The sequence below is a fragment of the Saccopteryx leptura genome, chromosome 9 (assembly GCF_036850995.1).
Source record: "Saccopteryx leptura isolate mSacLep1 chromosome 9, mSacLep1_pri_phased_curated, whole genome shotgun sequence".
NCBI lineage: Eukaryota > Metazoa > Chordata > Mammalia > Chiroptera > Emballonuridae > Saccopteryx > Saccopteryx leptura.
This window is the reverse complement of record NC_089511.1, coordinates 67,734,809-67,754,513: the sequence shown is the minus strand read 5'-3', so window position 1 is coordinate 67,754,513 and position 19,705 is coordinate 67,734,809. Positions and strand designations below refer to the sequence as shown.

Here is a 19,705-nt window from a genome sequence, read left to right as displayed (position 1 = left end):
TGTGGCTCCTTAGTTGTTCATTGATTGATTTCTCATATGTGCCTTGACCGGGGACTACAGCAGACCGAGTGACCCCTTGCTCAAGCAAGCAACCTTGGGCTTCAAGCCAGTGACCTTTGGGCTCAAGCCAGTGACCCCATGTTCAAGCTGGTAAGCCCGTGCTCAAACAGGATGAGCCTGCGCTCAAGCCTGTGATCTTGGGATTTTGAACCTGGGTCCTTTGCATCCAAGTCTGACACTCTACCCACTGCACCACCACCTGGTCAGGCTGCTTTTATATTTCTAATGCTATTTTTGCATGTAGGGCCATTTAGATAAATGTAAATGGTAAACATTTGTTGAAAATATATTAACTACATGAAATGCAATGTTTTATGGTATGAACTGTATCCCAAACCTTGAATATATGAATATTTTTATTAAGGAAGAGGCAATAAAACTCTCTTGTTTAGCATACTAGGGTTTCAGCACGACTACTACAAATATGACATTTATTTATTTATACGTTAACTTATTAAACAGACATTTATTAAGCATATACTTGCCTTAAGCATGCTTGGGATACAAGAAAATGTGTAAAACATGTTTCCTCCCTGTAAAATTTCTCTGAAAGTAAGGTAATATCTGGATTTAACTAAATACAACACAAGTTAGAAAATGATAATGATTATAGAAGTAAAAAATAATAGTAATAATAATGGACAATTAAAGTTGAGGGAGAAAGAAAAAATACTTTTCGCTGTAATAATCAGAAAACAGTTCATGAAAGAGTTGAGTTTGGTCATAAAATATAAGATGAAATTGGAAAAAAGAATATTCCATGTAGAAGAATCAATGTGAGCAAATTCGAGGTGGGCTCTGAAGAAGATGTTGAAAGAATGGTGAGTGTGGTTTTGTTGGAGTGTAGCAGTGGAAGGAGAGAGGCAGGAGAGGAGCTGAAAGACTAGGTTTGAGACAAGCATTGGGAGAGGTTAGACCAGGGGTCTCCAAACTTTTTACACAGGGGGCCAGTTCACTGTCCCTCAGACCGTTGGAGGGCTGGATAAAAAAAACTATGAACAAATCCCTATGCACACATCTTATTTTAAAGTAAAAAAACAAAATGGGAACAAATACAATATTTAAAATAAAGAACAAGTAAATTTAAATCAACAAACTGACCAGTATTTCAATGGGAACTATGGGCCTGCTTTTGGTTAATGAGATGGTCAATATGCTCCTCTCACTGACCACCAATGAAAGAGGTGCCCCTTCCGGAAGTGCGGCGGGGGCCAGATAAATGGCTTCAGGGGGCTGCATGCAGCCTGTGTGCCATAGTTTGGGGATCCCTGGGTTAGACATTCCGAAGTTCCAAAGTGACCGGATCATTATGCAGTGTCTGACTTTGGGGCCTATGCTTCTGAATACTGAAAATCTATTAAAATATTTTCCCATTTCATAGTTTTAGTGTTAATTCTCTCTGCAAATATTGTTAGAATCAAAAAGTATTGGAGAGCAATATCCTTTTACATGTGCATAGGGCACACAGGCCTTGTCAAGTTAGGCGCTGCCAGGGTCCAACTGGTCTGCTGGGGTTTGCCAAGCATAAACAAATAGATGGTAATTCTTGTACATTATGAGCATTTGAAACATGCACAGTGGTGCTCCAATCATGTTTAATTCTAAAATTACTGCTGAAAGAAAAATTTTAACCTATTTGACCCTAATTTTTATGTTGGAATTATTAATTTTTAAAGGAAATGTGTACTATAGTATTTGCATGTGTGATTGTTTATACATAATTATTTATAAATAAATTTATTTTGGATTTGTGAAAATATGTTTGAATAAATAAAAATTATATAAGTATGAATGAATTTTGTTATGTTACTAAATGGCCCCAATTGCATACCTTAGAAATATCATGAATGCATATTGCAAAATTTTATTAATTTCACACAACCTCTGATAATGAATGTGCTTATATATATATTTTTTTTTTACAAGATGACATGCTTTTTCAGTCTCATAATCAAATAACCTTAATAGAAAACAAACAAAAAAACCCCCACTATTTTAATTCATCTGAGCTGGAATTATTGCTTTGGTCTAGAATTAATAAGGGACTAATGAAGAGATCTACATTTGATATCTTCTCCCCATTTCAGAGAACATTTCATTGGAATGCATATTGGACTGTTTTATGGTATGTATGATTTATGGATTATCACTGAGTCTGGGAATTTTTTCACTTATTTTCAATAGAAGAATCCTAGCAATAAAGGGAACAAATAACAGATTGTTATCATTTAATATTTTCAATATTGTCAGTTTGGGTGATTGCTTATACGGATTACCAGTCAAGGGCAGAATACTCCTGTGTCATTGTTGTATTCATTTAGTATGAATAAATATTAGAAAGAAAATGAACTATGCTGAATCTTATGGTTAAGCTCCATAAATCAATGACTCTTAGATAAATAATGCATTAATCAAATTTTCTCAAGTAGAACTTTAATTGAAAGCTTTGAAAATAAGAATGGACTAGTAGTTGCAAAATACCACATAAGAAATACAGTATAGTAAAAGTTCCATTATCCTTGAAAATGCAACTCCCATGTTTTGTTTTGTTTTTCAGGTACATTTCTCTTTTATTTTGTTCTTGATCTAGACTTTTCCTAAACATTTTTTTTATTTTGTCCACTTCACTTTTTGGAAACTATCTGAATTCAGTCAATGCATTCAGCAAAGCTTTATTAAACCACTATTATGTAAAGAATTATACCATTCAGTCCCTCAGATTTCAGCTCCTCCAATCTTTCTAATCAAAGCTAACCAAGAGGGTATAATTTGAAAATTGCTGAAAGAGCCCTCTGCCTAAAATTTATATTCCTCCATTGTCCAGCCTAGCCTAATAACAGTGACTGAATTTTTTTTCCTTAGAGGATAGCATATTTTATTGATTTAATTCATATCTTTTCTAAATGCATCAGGATTAAAAATAAAGTTATACATTTGAACAAAGAAACTTTGAAAAGCAGATGAAACCAAGGGTGAGGAAGGTAGACCAAAAATACAATTTATCAAGTCCAGAACACTTGTTAGAAATGTTTGTCTCAGATGTTTATGAAATTTTCAGCACAAAAGAGGGAGAGAGGTGGTGAGGAGAGAGGTAGGGATGACACCAGAGCAGGATTAGTTGCATGAAAACAACAATCACTGTGCAAAAACGTTATGGAGTTACCTCTAAAATTAAAATGAAACTGCCTCATGACCTAGCGATTCCACTTCTGGAGATATGTGTAAAGAAACCCAAAATGTTATTATTTTTTTTTAACGAGAGAGAAGAAACAGACAGACAGGAAGGGAGAGAGATGAGAAGCATCAACTCATAGTTGCGGCACCATAGTTGTTCATTGATCGCTTTCTCACATGAGCTTTGACTGGGGGGCTCTAACCAAGCCAGTGACCTTTCAAACCTGGGTCCCTCAGCATGATAGGTTGTCACTCTATCCACTGTGCCACCACCTGGTCAGGCCTGGAACTTAATTTGAAAGAATGTATGCATCCCTATGTTCATTGCAGCATTATTTACAGTAGCCAAGATATGGAAGCAGCTCAAGTGCCCATCAGTAGATGAGTGAATAAAAAAAGCTGTGGTAGATTTACACAATAGAATATTACTTGGTCATAAAAATAAAAGAGGAACTCTTACCTTTTGTGACAGCGTGGATAGACCTGGAGAGTATTATGCTAAGTAGGATAAACCAGTCAGGGATAGATAAGTACCATACAATTTCACTTATATGTGAAATCTAATGAACAAAATAAACTAATAAGAAAATAGAAATAGACTTATAGATATAGAGAACAGACTGACAGTGTGGTGATTATCAGAGGGAAAGAGGGGTGGAGCAGGTGGAAGAGGGTAAAGGGTGGAAAAATGGTGATGGAAGGAGATTTGACTTGAGTGGTGAACACACAGTATAATATATAGATGATGTGTTATAGAATTGTACCCCTGAAATTTATATTATTATATTAACCAATGTTACCCCAATATGTTCATTAGAAAATCCAATATATTTTAAAATAAAGTTATTTAGAAGTAGAACTACTCTCCCTTCCCTCATTAGCTCTCATAAAGAGATTACTGGGTGATGTGAAGTAATTTCAATATCATTCTAATAGTAAAAACATCATTGAGCACCACACATCTGTTTCTTGGAGTCTTTCAATGTAAAGGAACCCCACAGCACAGTCAATAAATGTAGCTCTACCAGAGAGCCCATTAGGTAGTGATGCAGAGAAACTGGACCTCTGTTATAACACTGTCCTGGGCTATACCTTGGTGAGGCATTAACACCTTGATGTGAAGGGTTTTTTTTATACAACTACTAGAGTAGGGCAGGTTTTCTAAGCTGAGGACCAGGAACAGAGGCCTTCACTGGGGAGGATAGCTGAGATAGGGTTGGGGCTGAAAACAAAGACTACTGAAAAAGATAATTAACTCACAGTGCTCCTTAGAGCTGGCTCTGTCCTTGGCCAGATTTAAAAGTTTAAAATAGCCTGACCAGGCGGTGGTGCAGTGGATAGAGCGTTGGACTGGGATGCAGAAGGACCTAGGTTCAAGACCCCGGGGTTGCCAGCTTGAGCGCGGACTCATCTGGCTTGAGCAAAAATCTCACTAGCATGAATCCAAGGTCACTGGCTCGAGCGGGGGGTTACTCAGTCTGCTGAAGGCCCGCGGTCACGGCACATACGGGAAAGCAATCAATGAACAACTACGGTGTCGCAAAGAAAAACTGATGATTGATGCTTCTCATCTCTCTCCGTTCCTGTGTGTCTGTCCCTATCTATCCCTCTATCTGACTCTCTCTCTGTCCCTGTAAAAAAATTAAAAAAAAAATTAAAAGGAATAAAAAAAAGTTTAAAATAACTTAAGGTTAAATTATATCTAGTGGTTCAAATAAAATGAAATAAAATAAATAAATAAAATAAAATAAAAGTGGTAGACCATCAGCCAGGCGTGTGGACATCCTGGGTTTAATTCCCGGTCAGGGCACACAGGAGTAGTGCTCATCTGCTTCTCCACCCCCCACCCCTCATTTCTCTCTCTTGCTCTCCCTCATCTCCTCCCCTCCCACAGCCAAGGCTCAATTAGAGGGAGATGGCCCTGGGCGCTGAGGATGGTTCCATGGTCTCTGCCTTAGGCACTAAAAAAGTACTCCAGTTGCAACAAAGTAAGGGCCCCAGCTGGGCAGAGCATTGTCCCCTAGTGGCCTTGCTGGGTGGATCCTGGTCAGGGCACATGCAAGAGACTCTCTCTGCCTCCCCTCCTCCCACTAAAAAAATTTAAAAATAAAATAATTAAATAAAGTAGATTTTAAAAGAGTGGAGAAAATTATTTACAAGCAATTTCTAAGTCTCCCATGCTATGGGACTATATGAGATAGGAAATTCACCAAAGATTTTCCTAAGTATAGGAATCCATGGCTATTCTTTGAATAAGAAAAGGATTAATTCTGCTTGTATGGGAGGGGGAGAAATAGAAGGACAGAGATTAGATACCTGTACATCTACACCTATACTCAAGAATAGGTATGAATCTCATGAAGGATGTCTAGCCAGAAAGAAGCAAGGCTCAAAACAGGTACTTTATGATTCTGTTTAATAAAGAACCAAGACAGATAAAGCTACTCTATGCTGTTAGACGTAATAGTAGTGGTTACCCTTGGAGACAGTGCTAGTAATTGGAATACTCAGAGGAGGCTTTTGGAGTGCTGGGAATTTTCTGTTTTGATCTGCATATGGAGAACACAGCCTCTATTAAGGTGTTGATGATATGTGCATTTTTCTCTGTTTAATATATGTCAACAAAATTTTTTTCTTTAAGCTGTAAAAATGTCTCCCACATATTAGAATATTGCTAACCTAGTGTTGCCTCTGCCATCTTTTCTCAACTTCTCAGCATGCAGGGGAAAAATCAGTCACTATTTCCAGACAGCAATATAGTTATCGTTGAATTTCAACTCCTTCCCTTGTCCACTTCCTCTCAGATTTACCCAACAGTTTTTTTTTTCTTCCCTGCTGCACACAAATACAAAACTACATTTAAATATTATGTTTAATACTTGATGCCTTTACTGTCAAATAATGCCTTATATTATTACACAAAATACTTTACCCTGAGGGTTCCTCAATTCTTTGCTTAGTGTCAACTGAAAACCAATGTTAATATTGGAAAATAAAGTATCTGAGGATCAGTGTCTAGATAAGCTTTTCCAGAGTAGTATGAAAAAATAAAGAAGTCAGAGTAGAAAAGAACATCTTGAAATTATATTATGGAAAGATCCAATAAGTTAGAATGGTATAGTCAGTTTCTAATTTCAGACAGAGTTATTTCTCACACATGTGTTAAAGTGTCAAGAAAATCTAATAAGACTTAACACTTCAAAATCATTAACTAACAATTAGCTAATGAATCCACATAACAACTCTATGAGGTTTGTGTTAAATATCTACCACTTCACAGATCTTGTGTCATTTAAAAACTCTTACAGCTCTTTTCATTTCTGCTCTTCTCAATGTCTTTAAAAAGAGCTAATTATTATGTCTCTGGTGAAGGGCACCTATCAGGGTTCTCTCTTGAGAAGAGAAAATCCAATGCTTTACAAAGAAGTGATTTTCTAAACCAGTCACATAATTCAGTATCTTTCCTGGTGCTATGACTCTAAATTTCAAATATCATTTGTTCTCTGTTATTATGTTTTATTTGAACTGAGGAAAATCAAAAATCCATTTGTACACCTATACATAGTAGGTGCTCAATAAATGTCCATCAGAATCCCTGTATTGTAACAACTTTTTGGGTTACAACTTTAGATGATTCAGCCATTTTTTCATAGACTAAATTGTAATTTTTGAAAATATAAATATTTATATTGTATTACTTTCTTTCAAATGCCTAAATTATTTTCCACTTAGGATGAATTCACTGCTGAACTGTATAGGCCAGTGAATCAACTGGCCTATATCACTATTCACATAGTGATAGTATGTTCCCTTCAGCATTAAGGGTGGAAGGTATGCGATATGCCTATGTGTTAGGGAGAAAAAAGAAAGGTGGTGGTCAGACATTAAAGCAACATTTTAAAGAGATTTTTGAAAGATAATGGAGTCAGTGCTATGAGTAATATTTATGAAAAAATGATATTGAATTATTAAAAGATAATATTAAGATTAGATTTTTTTTTGCTGTGCTAAGCAAAATTGTTACCCAGCAATACTTACTACAGCAATTCCATTAACAGATATTAACAAAGGGTTTCCAAAGTTATGATAAGCCCTTTTTTGGGTGTGTTGTAATAATTATATAAGCTTTAGGGATATTTAATTATTTTTTATAGATTGCAGAGTTGGTCATTTAAATGGGTAGTGTTGGAATTTTCATTTGTCATTCATATCAACTTGCAGCATCATAAAAACACCCATTAAAAAGGGAGGGGAAAAACTTTTGTTGAGCACCTGCCATTCCCACAAATATAATCTCAATGTATCCTCACAATTGCCCTGCGATGCGAAGTACTGTTCCCATTTTACAGATGAAGAGACAGATGCCAAGCTAAGCCATTTGTCTAACTGATTCCAAGTCTATAATCTCTCACCTACACCAGGAAGTTAAAATAGTCTTTCATGAACAGATTTAATTTGAAGACCTCCAGGTCTCATCTATCTTAAACTGGTTTTACAGGTATTGACCTGTGCTCACTGATGTACTGATTTAATAAAAATTTAGAAATAACAACCTCTTCTTCCTCTTCTTTCATTTGCCAGCTAACCCTCTTTTATCAGCCACACTCGGCTAACGCGACTTGAATTCTGGCTGGCACGGGCCATGCGGTCAAGGCTGCAGCTGTTAGAATCCCCTCCTCCCCTGCTCCTCGTGAGTTCTGCAAATGAGCCCTGCAGACTGATATTGCACTCTGCAGTTATGTGACAAATAGCTTTTGTGGCTTTTCATATCACTCATAAATTCCGGCAACATACGGGCTGTTTGTCAGATTCAAATTCTATATATTTGAAAGGAAAGAGTTGAAGATTTCTGCATTGAAAGTGGACTCTACCCATATGATTTATTTGTAAATTTTACTTTAAACTACTTTGAGAGGAATCCAGAATATTCTCCTGGCGCTGCCTTGCTGCAAATTATTTCTATCCTTATGCCGTAAATCTTGCTAATACATCTTTTAAAATGTGCCTGAGAAATGTATTTCATGTTTATAGTGCTCGGTTTTAGTGAGTCAAATTGTGTTTGGGCAGTATGTTTGCCTCTTCACGTTCTGTGTGACACTGGAGGAAAATGGAGACTTCGGCCATTCAGCTGCAGGCTCTAAGAAAGTCTGTTGTAACTGTGCATTTTAATTAACTGAATCAGCTGAGGAAATGTTGTCTCTCTACTGTGGTGTAGCTGTCTGCCTTGTAAAGTGCCTCCCCAGATAAACAGAGGACTTCTATTTCCTAAACTGCCTTTCCCCCATGGTCTGTAGGAGTTTGGGGCTTTTTCTGTTTACTTAAATTACAGGTGGAGAAGGTCTCATAAACTCCAAAATGATTCTCCAGCAAACTCAGTTGCCTTTTTACCATACTTGAAGGCACAATATAGTTACTGCGGGATGCATGCTTTTATTGGTGCCTACATAAACACTTAAAAACCTAAATCATTTTGTTATATTACAAGAGATGGCATTTGCACTTGGGTATAGTTGAAATACAAATAAAAGATCAGATAATTTTTTGAGTGTTTTTTTTTAAAGAAAACTAATCAGTGGTCTACTGTGAGCTGATCCAACAAAATGGGAATAATTTAACCATTGATCATTTCTGCACAACACAGTGCTGGATGTTAAAACTGAGTTGAATATGAGGAGATAGTTATGGTTCAATGGTTTATGTACAAATTTGATCTCTGAAAATAGAATTTGTGAACCTATTATTGAAAATTACTGAATACATCCTATTGGAAACTTCTTGTCTATGTGATTTGTTATGGGTTAATTAAGCACTGTGTTCTTCTCATTCAGTTGTCGTTCTATGCAGAATTTCTTGAATCTAAAGTATATCAGTACTAAGTTCAGATGGGTGATTTTTCATCTTTTCAAACTATATGTCATGGAACCAAGGGCCCTACACGGGAGCTAGACCAAGCAGATTCCAGTACTGAAAATTAAACACAAAACAAAACCTAAACACTTCTTATGGTTCTTCCTCCCTAATAAAAATGGAAACAAAACATTTTTTTAATTTGAGTAACCACTGGGTATATATTAGGCGAGAGGGATATAGGTTAGAGGTGAAAAAAGGATAAACTGTTCCTGGTGAAACCCTGGAATGGATAACTAAGAGAGGGGCTAAGAAATGCAGTTCCTGGAATATTGTTTAATATTTAATTAAATTAGCTTAAAATTTCAAATTGAAGGTAAGAAAATGGATTTCAAAAAAAGAAAATAGATTGCAAATTCTCTAAAATCCTTATAGGTATGAGTTTTTGACTAAATTAACTTTTCTTTCAAGTCTCTTATTATACATATGTGTTTCAAAAAATGAATCTGCTGCATTGATGGCAAAGACTTCAAGCTCCAGAGCCCTGATGCACACCTCACATGAAAAAGAATATTTGGATGTTCTACAAATCTGCCCTGCCTCACAAATCATGCTGAAAATGTGACTCAAAAATATATTAGGAAGAACGTTATTTCTGTTTTTGAAATTGGACTATAATTTACAAAATTACAGTTTATGGAACTAAATGAAGCTGTTGAATACAAATAGATTTTTGATTCTCTTTTAAATTATTAGATGATGTAATTTTAATTATTGCTTTTCTAAGAGGTAAAAACGATTAATATTTTCCTTTTTAACCCAGCCAGAAGATGCATATTCAAGTAGTAAAAAATGACTTAAAAATAACAGTTGGATAGAGAGGAAAGCTGAACATTTTTAAGTGGAGATGAGAGAGAGGGAAGAAATTCAGTGGAAAAGAGTAAGAGGGTAAACAGCAGGAAGGTAGGGAGAGACACCCAGCAAAGGGCAGATGCTTCAGTTCTGATTATATGTGCTTTTTGCATAAGCAGTGTTCAGGAGGAAAAAACAATGAGCATTAATAAATGCCAGCTTCTGAGTATTTGATGTTTGAAGCCTCCAGTAGAATAATTGCTTCCGAGATGTATATAATCAGAATCACAAAGACCTCTGGCCTCGTCTCTCTGATCATGTAGAGTAGCCCCTTTGTGTGAGGAGAGGCATTGGAATGTGTCTAACGCAGAAGGCTTGTAGAACTGGGGATAAGATGAGGAGACCTACAAGCTAAAGAGGACTTTAGCTTAGGAAGAGGACTTTTCCTAAGACGCAGTGAACAAAGAGAGGTCACAAATATATGGCCTTTTCAACAGAATTTGACTACTCAGTTTCCACTAAAATCAAGATATATTCATAATTAGAATTAAATATTCTTTCTTCCCCTAACATTTTAAGCTCTTAGTCACTTTAACATATTTCCTAAAATGCTAATACCCTTGGTAATTATTAAAGGAAAGTCATTGATAAGTTACTCGTGACATAGAAACAGTATAATTCAGAACCTGATTCTTAAAAACAATTTTTGTGTAATAATGTTTAAAGTCCGTTAAATGATAAATGAGAAGACAGTATATATGAAAAGTATACATGAAATAAAAACAAAAATGTATATGTAGACTATATAAATAAATATGAGTTTGACAATCACCTTATCATCAGGAGATCAATTCAACAGACATCTACCGTGGATAAAAGTCTGTACCAGTGACTGCTGGAAGAAGAAAGAAACGAAATGGTCCATTTCCTCAGGAAGGGCATATGAACACATTTGTACCTCAAACACTGGGCAGCCTGTGCTGTAATCTCCAATAGAGGTACAAAATAAGGAAAACAGGAAAGGGCAAGATTAAGAAGACTTCTAGAATGAGTGGAATTTGAGGTGGGTCTGTTACAGAAGGTTTCAGAGACTGCCAGGAGGACTTGGAAGGGAGGAAAGTCATTTCTTTTTCCACAAAGGAAGCAGACTGACTGAAGCACAGAGTTAGGAAAGCACATGCTACTTCAAGAACTGGCCAGTATTAGAGCAATGACAATGGTGTGGAAACGAAGGTGAGGAGGCAGCTGGGCTTGTGGGGGCTTCAGGACATTGGCTTTATATGCCATGTTACTGTTCAGTATTATCCATGTGCCTAGATTCCCCTGAGCTTGTGGCAGTTTAGATTCTATTTCTTGAAACATATGTCTGTTTATTATTCTATATAAAAGTAGATAGTGGAATACTATTAAAGCATACTGGGGTACTGAAATTGTTAGCAGTTAGACCAATAAAGGAAAAGTGAAAGTTACTGTTATGTGCCAAGCTTTATACTAAGTGGTTTTATCTATATCATATCATTTAATCATAGGATCTATATAAATATTAAATATAACAACATATGTAATGTGCCAAAACAAAGTGCATAAAAATATTCAAAAAATGCTGATTTCCGAATCTTCACCCTTTTATAACTTATAAATCAATATAAGAATTATAGTATAATTATGATTATATTGTTTTATGCATAATTTTGTGATGAAGAAACTAAGACTCAAAGGTTTTAGTTTTTAAGTCTAAAACCAGTACCAAACTGGTTCTTTCTGGATTTCTAGCCCAAGTTCTTCTTTATACAGTATACTGACAGAGCCTCGGTATTACTGGAAGGAGAAAATTCAATGTGAAGAATCCTTCTTCATGTAGGAAGGGCATGGCAGTGGGAGGCGGGGAAGACAGAAGGCAGATATCCCTTCCTGACTGCATTTCATTCCAGAGACAAACCCCGTTTGTGCCTGATTGCTCCAACCATAAAACTGATAAATTTCCCTACTGACTTCTGACAGGATCAAAATTTCGGGATTCTAGAAAAGCAGGCAAAGTGATACATTCAAAACATGGGGAAATATCTGCAGGCAGAAAACAACACAAAACAGAACAACCAAAAAGCTAATACAGGAAGCCTCTCTGTTAGCAATGGAAAATGGAAGTAATGTGAAGCTTAAATTCAAGTCTATGATGATAAACTTGGAGGGTAATCAGATGTCAGGAAAGTGAAATATAGTATTTCATCATTTAGGATCATTTATAGATTAATAAATATATAACATGACCTTTGAACTCTATTTTTTAAAGTCTACCTTGACCTTCTTTTTATAATTTACAGCTAGCTTAATACTTCTGCACTTTAGTGTAAACTAACAAAGCCTCACACATCTCTGTGTGCTAGACCATTAAACTAACCAAAATAAAACCCATAAAAATATATGTAGATTTTTATACTTTACTACTTAACTTTCCCTATAAAAATCCAAAGGACTAAGTGCCTGCTGTCTTTTAATGACAAATGACAAGCTGGTGTGGTTGCCACAGGTTGGGAAAAACACTACACTAGAAGATTAGAATTTAGCTAGCAGAAGGATATTCTAATGGTAACTCACTGGGAATAATTTTTTATTGGAAACTGGAGATACATAATTTGGCTTGAAAAGCCATGTGTGGTTGGGGTATAAATTATTTTAGCAAAGTACTGTAAGGAATGGGCAAGGGGTCCATATAAGAACTGTATTTTTTTTAATAGAAAAAACTATATAGACACTCCTTGCACATAATAAGAACTCAATTACACAAAAATACCCTCACATACACAAATGTGTAATTAAAATATATCACCTTATAGGAAGGATATGTGTTTTTTATAAGCATCAGCAATAAGCCTAGCTTGGTGAAAAACAAATATGCTTATGTAATATGGCCTCTGCCATCTTAAATAGATCTTCAATAATTCCAATTTAATGTCATTCAGTGGTGTTACCTATTTTTTCATTGGATAAATGGAAGTACCTCAACTCAGTATTTATACTTTTTCACTTTAAAATTTTGTACAAAATATGCAAAATTTGTTCCTAAATCAATGAGTATAAGCCAACACTGATTCTAAAGTAGTTTTTTTTAAAGTTCTTAGAGACTTTGCCTGTTGTAATCTTATCACAGGTTTATCAGAGATTTTAAAGTCACTCTACTACTTCAACTTCCACATTCTATCTTCTACAAGCTTCCTGTAAATATTCTGGTTGATAGCATCAAAAAGGGGTAAGCATGTTTCTTCTTGCAGGAAATACACCTAGTTGAAGCCATGAACACTGCATGATAGAATAACCTCATTGTATAGCCTCATTATTTGAGGACATTTTCATTTTACCTCACTTTATTAAGTTAGAGTTTCAAGAATAATAAATAAGGATTTATATTTAATTGAGGTCTATTGCTCTTTACTGGGAAAATATATTTTACACCCTGGATAGATGGCAATTATTATAATTAAGCTGTAACAGAAATTGCCCTTGCTAAGTATAGTATTTGCCTTATCATTCAAGTGAGACCAAACATATTTGTATTTTATCCCAAAAACACAAAATTCTGATTGTTGGTATGAATGTTTCTCATTTGTGAAATGTATTGATAGTTGAGCACTCCCATACATAAAGTCCTATGTTTTGTTTTCTAGAAGTTAGTTAATTAAGAAGGAACATAGTAGGCTTTAATACTTTTCCAGCCTGTAGTTCATCTATATTTCTTCTTTCTTCCATTGAAAATAAGTAGACATTGAAGAGGTGGTTTGTCAGCTGTCGAGGAAAGGGTAGCGTGTCAGCTATACTTAAATTTTATGTTCTAATTTTTTCACTGAAGATAGGCTGTTCTTTGAGTGAGATAGCCAAATTGCATTAGTTTATTGAGAGGAGATTTTTTTTTTGTTGTTGTTGTATAAGAGCTAGAAAAAAATAGTTTAACAGTGGGACAAAGAGTGGGATAAAGAAAATCCTGCAGGGGTGGGGTGGGGTGGGGTTAGAGGGTGGGAGCTCTTGAAAAATGAAAATAAAATATAGAAAATTATAAAGAAAATTATGAGTTTTCATTACAACATGTGCTGGATAGAATAAGATAGAAGCTTCTTTTTTCAATAAAATGAATTATTATTGTATATAGAGGTTCTGTTACTAGAAAGTACAGTTATAAAATAGATCACATCTGCTTGGTCTCACATGCTTGTTCTCTCTGTGTTCCTGGGATTCTCCTTACCAAACTCAAGAACATCCTTCAATAAACACATGAATGTAAAGCAGCATAAAATTCACAAACGCATTTTCCGAGTGAAAAACCACTATTATCTCTGTTCTCCAGAGATTTCATAGAAACCCAGCTGTCAAACAGGAAGAGTTTTTCAACTTAAGTTATAAAAATTTTGGAAATATACCTGCTACATTATAGTGTAACTGAAATAGAGCTACATCCAGTGGAGGTAGGTTTATAATTACACTGGTAATTTTATTATGAAAGGCCCATGAGGAGGACTCTTAAGCATTTCATTTTGCATAAGTGAATGGGTGGCTAGTCGTAAAAAAGAGGCCTTTGTATTCTTATGCTACTTAAAAAAACATCCAGTGATCTTTAATGACAATAATTCATACACAAAGTCAATACTAATTTCTACAGTAGGAGGAGATTTTGGAAAGTTTTTCACTGAGGAAAAAAAGAAAGAAGAGAGTAGATGTCATGTGATAATATCGTTTTGCTGAATAATAATATCATCTTGCCATAAATGTTATATTTATAAAGTCAAGAGGGCTCAAAAGAGTGATACTGGAGAAGGGATGGACAAGTAACCTATGCTGATTCAAAGCTCTCGCTATAATGACCTGATTTGGAAAACAATTCAAATTGTTATTTAATGTGATAATCTTTTGATTCAGTGTTCTGTGGTTGGTGTCTTTATTTATGTTTATTTCCATTGTGATCATTATTAGATAACATGGGGTAGAAGAAACTGTGTTTTTATGGAAACTAAAGGTCAAAAACAAATTAAGATCTGAAATCACTGCCATGTCCAAGAATTTTATATTAATGTAAAAGGACTTGGGCTTTTCTAATGAGAGATTTGTTACGTCTTTATACCAGACAAACATAGAACACTGGCAAGCACAGCTATCTCACTAGGTGATCTTTGAAAACAATAGGTAATTGCTGTTTTACAGTTTACAAAGTACTTCTCACATGTTCTCCTCCCAACAACCAAATCATGTGAAGTCAATAATATATGCCCATTTTACAGATGGGGAGATTCACATTCAGAAAAGCTAAGTAATTTACCTGAGATCATCTGATTAGCAAATGTCAGAGAATCTTGATGCTAAGACATATATTCTACCATATATGGCCATGATATTTTTCTCAAAAGAAGAATTATTTCATGTAGATTTCTCTGTATTCTACCAAACCACACAAAACTCATCAATGATTTTGGGAACTAAGCAAAATTTGGGTCCAATTCTGTAGAGTATCATGATTAGATTATAGAAACTCTCACTTTCACCTGTATATTTTTTTATTAGTTTTCAGGAGTCATTTAATACAAGCTATTTAGCTATTATCAATTCTATTTCTCTTACACCATTTAGAATTTAAACTTCCTGAGATTAGTTTCCATGTGTAGAGTATCTTCTAGCTGCTTCTGATGTGTACTGTAGATAGCTAAGAGAATACAAGTATAGCAAAACTCCATACGTTTGCTACAGATCCAGATTTAAATGAGAATCCTGGGGAAAGGGAATATGAGAAGCAACACAGTGTCTGAATTTTTTATTTCTCATGGTTCAATTCTCATGTGTCATGTGTGGAACTCATTTTGTGTTGGACTTCATGTTCTGATGCTACAGAAATTCACACTTTAAATAAACTGTTTAGTAAGTTCTTAGTAAACATCAAGGGAAGAGAAGATATTTTATGCACCTATAGCATCCTAAAAACCCTTGTCGAATCTATAAATCTGATTCTGCATTATCCTTCCCCAGAAGGAGAGCATAATTTTATTATCCATGAATTATCACCTCTTATATTGTAACATCATTGTCAGAGAGCCTAACAGAACCAGTGTTCAGTTGGCTGCTAACGGGGAGGAAGGGAGAGAGAGGGAGGAGGGCAAAGTACAGGTCACTGATATGATTGACAAACTGGAAAGTTATAGAGCTGAAAGGGGAGGCATTCCTTATGTGATAGCTCAGATGTTCCTATGGACTAGTATAACTGTTGCTGATTCTTTCAATATTAATATTGAAGTGTAATTTTTCCCAACATAAATTATATCATATTTCAGTATCTTTCTTGCCTATGGAAAATGTTAACGTATTTAATAAGAATACATATATGCCCCAAATCTTTGAGTATAAATGCTTTAAAATATTTCTTATCCATTCTTATCACATTAGAACTTGTTCTTCATCTTTGGGCACTTATGTCAAACCCTCAATACCAGTTCTTTGGCCTCTGTTTAGGCATTACTATAGTTATACATGTATGCAGGTCAAAATGAAAACTATAATTTCAGGAAAAAAAAACACTATAACTGAACTTCCCAAGGAGGTGAACTAAATAAATTCAAATTTGATCCACAAATCAAAAACTGTATGCCATCACCACGTTTCTCTAAGGATTCAGGATGAAAAACAAACAAACAACTAGTATATAAAATGGGTAGGGATAGCTGTGGTTAGTCTAAGCAGCCACTGGAGGTCACTGCTGCTCCACAAAAATACAGTTTAGTGCCTGTTGTCTACTTAGGTAGTTGACTCACCGAATCAAGGAAAATTTCATTTAAATTCTTTGAAAAGATGTAATGTCAACATCCTTGGAGAATATAAATCCTTTTTAAAGGAATACATCTTGCATAAGTATTGCTTAGAAGACCATGGAACTGGGACTACTGACTTCACGCTGCAGTGGTAGCACTGTGGGTCTGGGGCTCATAAAAATGGGAGCAAAATGCCTGCAGTTCACAGACTAAATTGCATTTCGTCTCTGGCAATGCATTCAAAGTACTGACTGACTCCACCTGCCTCGATGTGCTTCTGTTGTGTAGTTTCAACAAGTCAATCTGTTTACAATCTGTTTACTAACTGTTGTCGCCTTTGAGGAAAGTCAGATACTTCATGTAAATTTGCTCTAGAAAACAGAATATCAATTCTATTTCTCTAATAAAAAATTAGTCTGAAATGCTAAGGAAAATTAGATTTATGATCTGAAGTCCAGAAGTGCCATGGGATCGGGGTGAGGGCAATCTTTGAGGAGGAGAACATTTACCATTTTTCTTTGTTAAATTTACAATGGTGAACAAGTTATTATCTAATTGATAGGATTATATATGGGAAATCACTGCCATGTCCAAGAATTTCATATTTATGTAAAAAGGATTTTTTTTACATTAACTAGTATCTTCTAGTTCTTAGAAGATACTAAGAACTAGAGAAGCCTCATTCCCCCAAAAGGGAAAAGATTTTTATTATTATTATCATTTTATAATTTCATGTCCTGTATCATAATAAGTTTCACTATCTAAGGAATGTTCTTTTGGTTCTTATTCATTATTAAATTTGTAAGGAGTTAAAGTCACACATTTAAAAAATGACTAGCCTTTAAAATGTTGGTCGTTCATTTAATCTTATATACCAGTGGCTTTGAAGTTTAGAAACGCTTTTCAATACAATAAATATATTTTTATATATACTAGTAGTACCACAGCATTGAGAATTTGCCAAGAATTCAAAAACATAAGTATAAATGTGACTTGCTTAAATTTATTTGGTATCCATGACAAATAAGGCAGAAGTTCATGTCAAAGAATAGAAATGGGCTGTTTCGCTTTAACACTGCATTTAATTAATACAATCATCTTTAGTACAGATAAAAATGAGTCTGATCAAAGGAAGTAGCTTTTTTAGGTGGAATATTTACTAACATTTTATGAAAAATGTAAAATTACAGCTTCAGTGAAAAACATCACAGTAGGTTCAGTCATCCAGTTCATAATACTGTAAGGAAGTATCTGCATTATTAATCAAGTGGGAATCTGTGACAACTTGCCATTAATAAATGTATAGTCAACAATTATTCATGGGTAAATATATTGTAGCTATGATGCTTTTCTGAACTGCCATCTATTTTAAGGTTTAATTAAAACCAAAGTCCACTTTAAACATTGTTTTTTTCTTTATTGCTTACAAAAATAGTATTTTTATAATCTGGCTTCCTTGCAATTATATTTCATGGTGACTTGCCTTTAGATTTTTGCCTCTCAGCATGTGAAAAGCCCACAGACTCTATAAAAATGCTGGTAAAAATAGCCATTCACTTTTTCTTTTTTGCTGCAGCAATTCTGTTTTGAAAGAACAGGGACATGGTTTGGCAAGACCAATTAAACGAAACAGATTTACTGTTGCACGTCCTGATTTTTACTCCTGTAACTGAATTGTTCATTTTGGAGGAGGAAAGAGAATACAGACTAAAGACATTTTTCTAAAATCTTAATGAACTGTGCTCGAAGTTACTTAAATACAGAAGCTGTGATATTTGTGCTGCAGTCAATAAACTTTCACCTATGACATAAAAGCATGCATGCAGCTTGCACATTGCCAACAGGGTCTGTACAGAATCATACTGGTGGATGAATTCACAATACAGATGAACATGGAGACACTGTAAATGTCAGCAATAGAAAGCAAAGACAAGTGCCATAGGGTTGGTCTTTTTTCCTCTAAAATTTATTTTATACATTTATTAAGGTGTTATCAAATCATTCTTTTTAATGAGGCTGTTGGTAGAAAGCCTGTCTTGGAATGTGTTCTTTTGACACCTCTGAATGAAGTGTCAGTCATTAGAGGACTAGTGTGTGCAGGACATATAATGGAACACAACAGGATAGCCTGAAATATCCCAAACAGAAGAACAGAGAAAGCTAATGATTCTACTCATTACGTTAGGGTCCTTAAAAGAGCTGGAATGAGAAATTCTGCTAAGCTCCCAGCCTCATGCATATAGTGAGCTAGCTGCCTTCCCATTTGCAAGCCTCATCTCTGAAAACTCTCGAACATGAAGAGCAGTGGAGAAATTTGCCTCCTCAAATTTGCTTCTTGGCTATTAAGTGAATTCACTTATTTTGAAAATGTAGAGATTAGAAGAAATTGAAAGGGTAACCTCTCATCTGATTTTACAGGGATGGGTTTCAGAGGCAAGGCTTCAAAGTCTAAAACTTTATATTTTTATCATCTCACATTTTGCAGTTGTCTGCTTGCAGCATTTTAACCCTTCAATACTTTTCCCAAGACTTCCGTTATCATAATTCAGACACCTCTGAACACTGCTCCTGGCGCTGCTTTAACCCAGCACCATCTTTGATAGTTTCCTGCAATTTTCTTTTTAAAGCCCAGCATTGTTTTAACGCTCTGCCTGTAAATGCTGCTGTTGTCAAGCGTTTTCCCGAAATCAGTTCAAGGTCCAAGTACCTGAGCTCATTCACTTTTTCCTTGATTTGCCAGTAAACTGCAAACCCCCTGGAACTGCAAATCGGGTTCTACTGGAATAACAGCAGATATGGGGGATTCACTGTAAAAGAAGTTTTTATCTGAAAACAAGTGTGACATTAATGGAATCAATAAAGGGTCGTATACAATAGGCATGGCAGTATAGCAGAGTTCAAGCTTCACATGGATTGTGCTATTTCAATTTCAATGGGTTCACTATGTATGAGAGGAAAATGACCAGTATTATGAATGTACTCAAACGGACAGG

General features: G+C 35.2%; 2 protein-coding genes across 5 annotated transcripts in view; one reads left to right on the top strand and one right to left on the bottom strand.

Moving 5' to 3' along the window:
- CTNNA3 (catenin alpha 3) overlaps positions 1 to 19,705 on the top strand; it is a 2,003,993-nt gene that overhangs the window by 816,221 nt on the left and 1,168,067 nt on the right. The window lies entirely within an intron of this gene.
- The window catches only part of LRRTM3 (leucine rich repeat transmembrane neuronal 3), a 178,719-nt gene that overhangs the window by 156,477 nt on the left and 2,537 nt on the right, over positions 1 to 19,705 (bottom strand). The gene's annotated exons all lie outside the window — the stretch shown is intronic.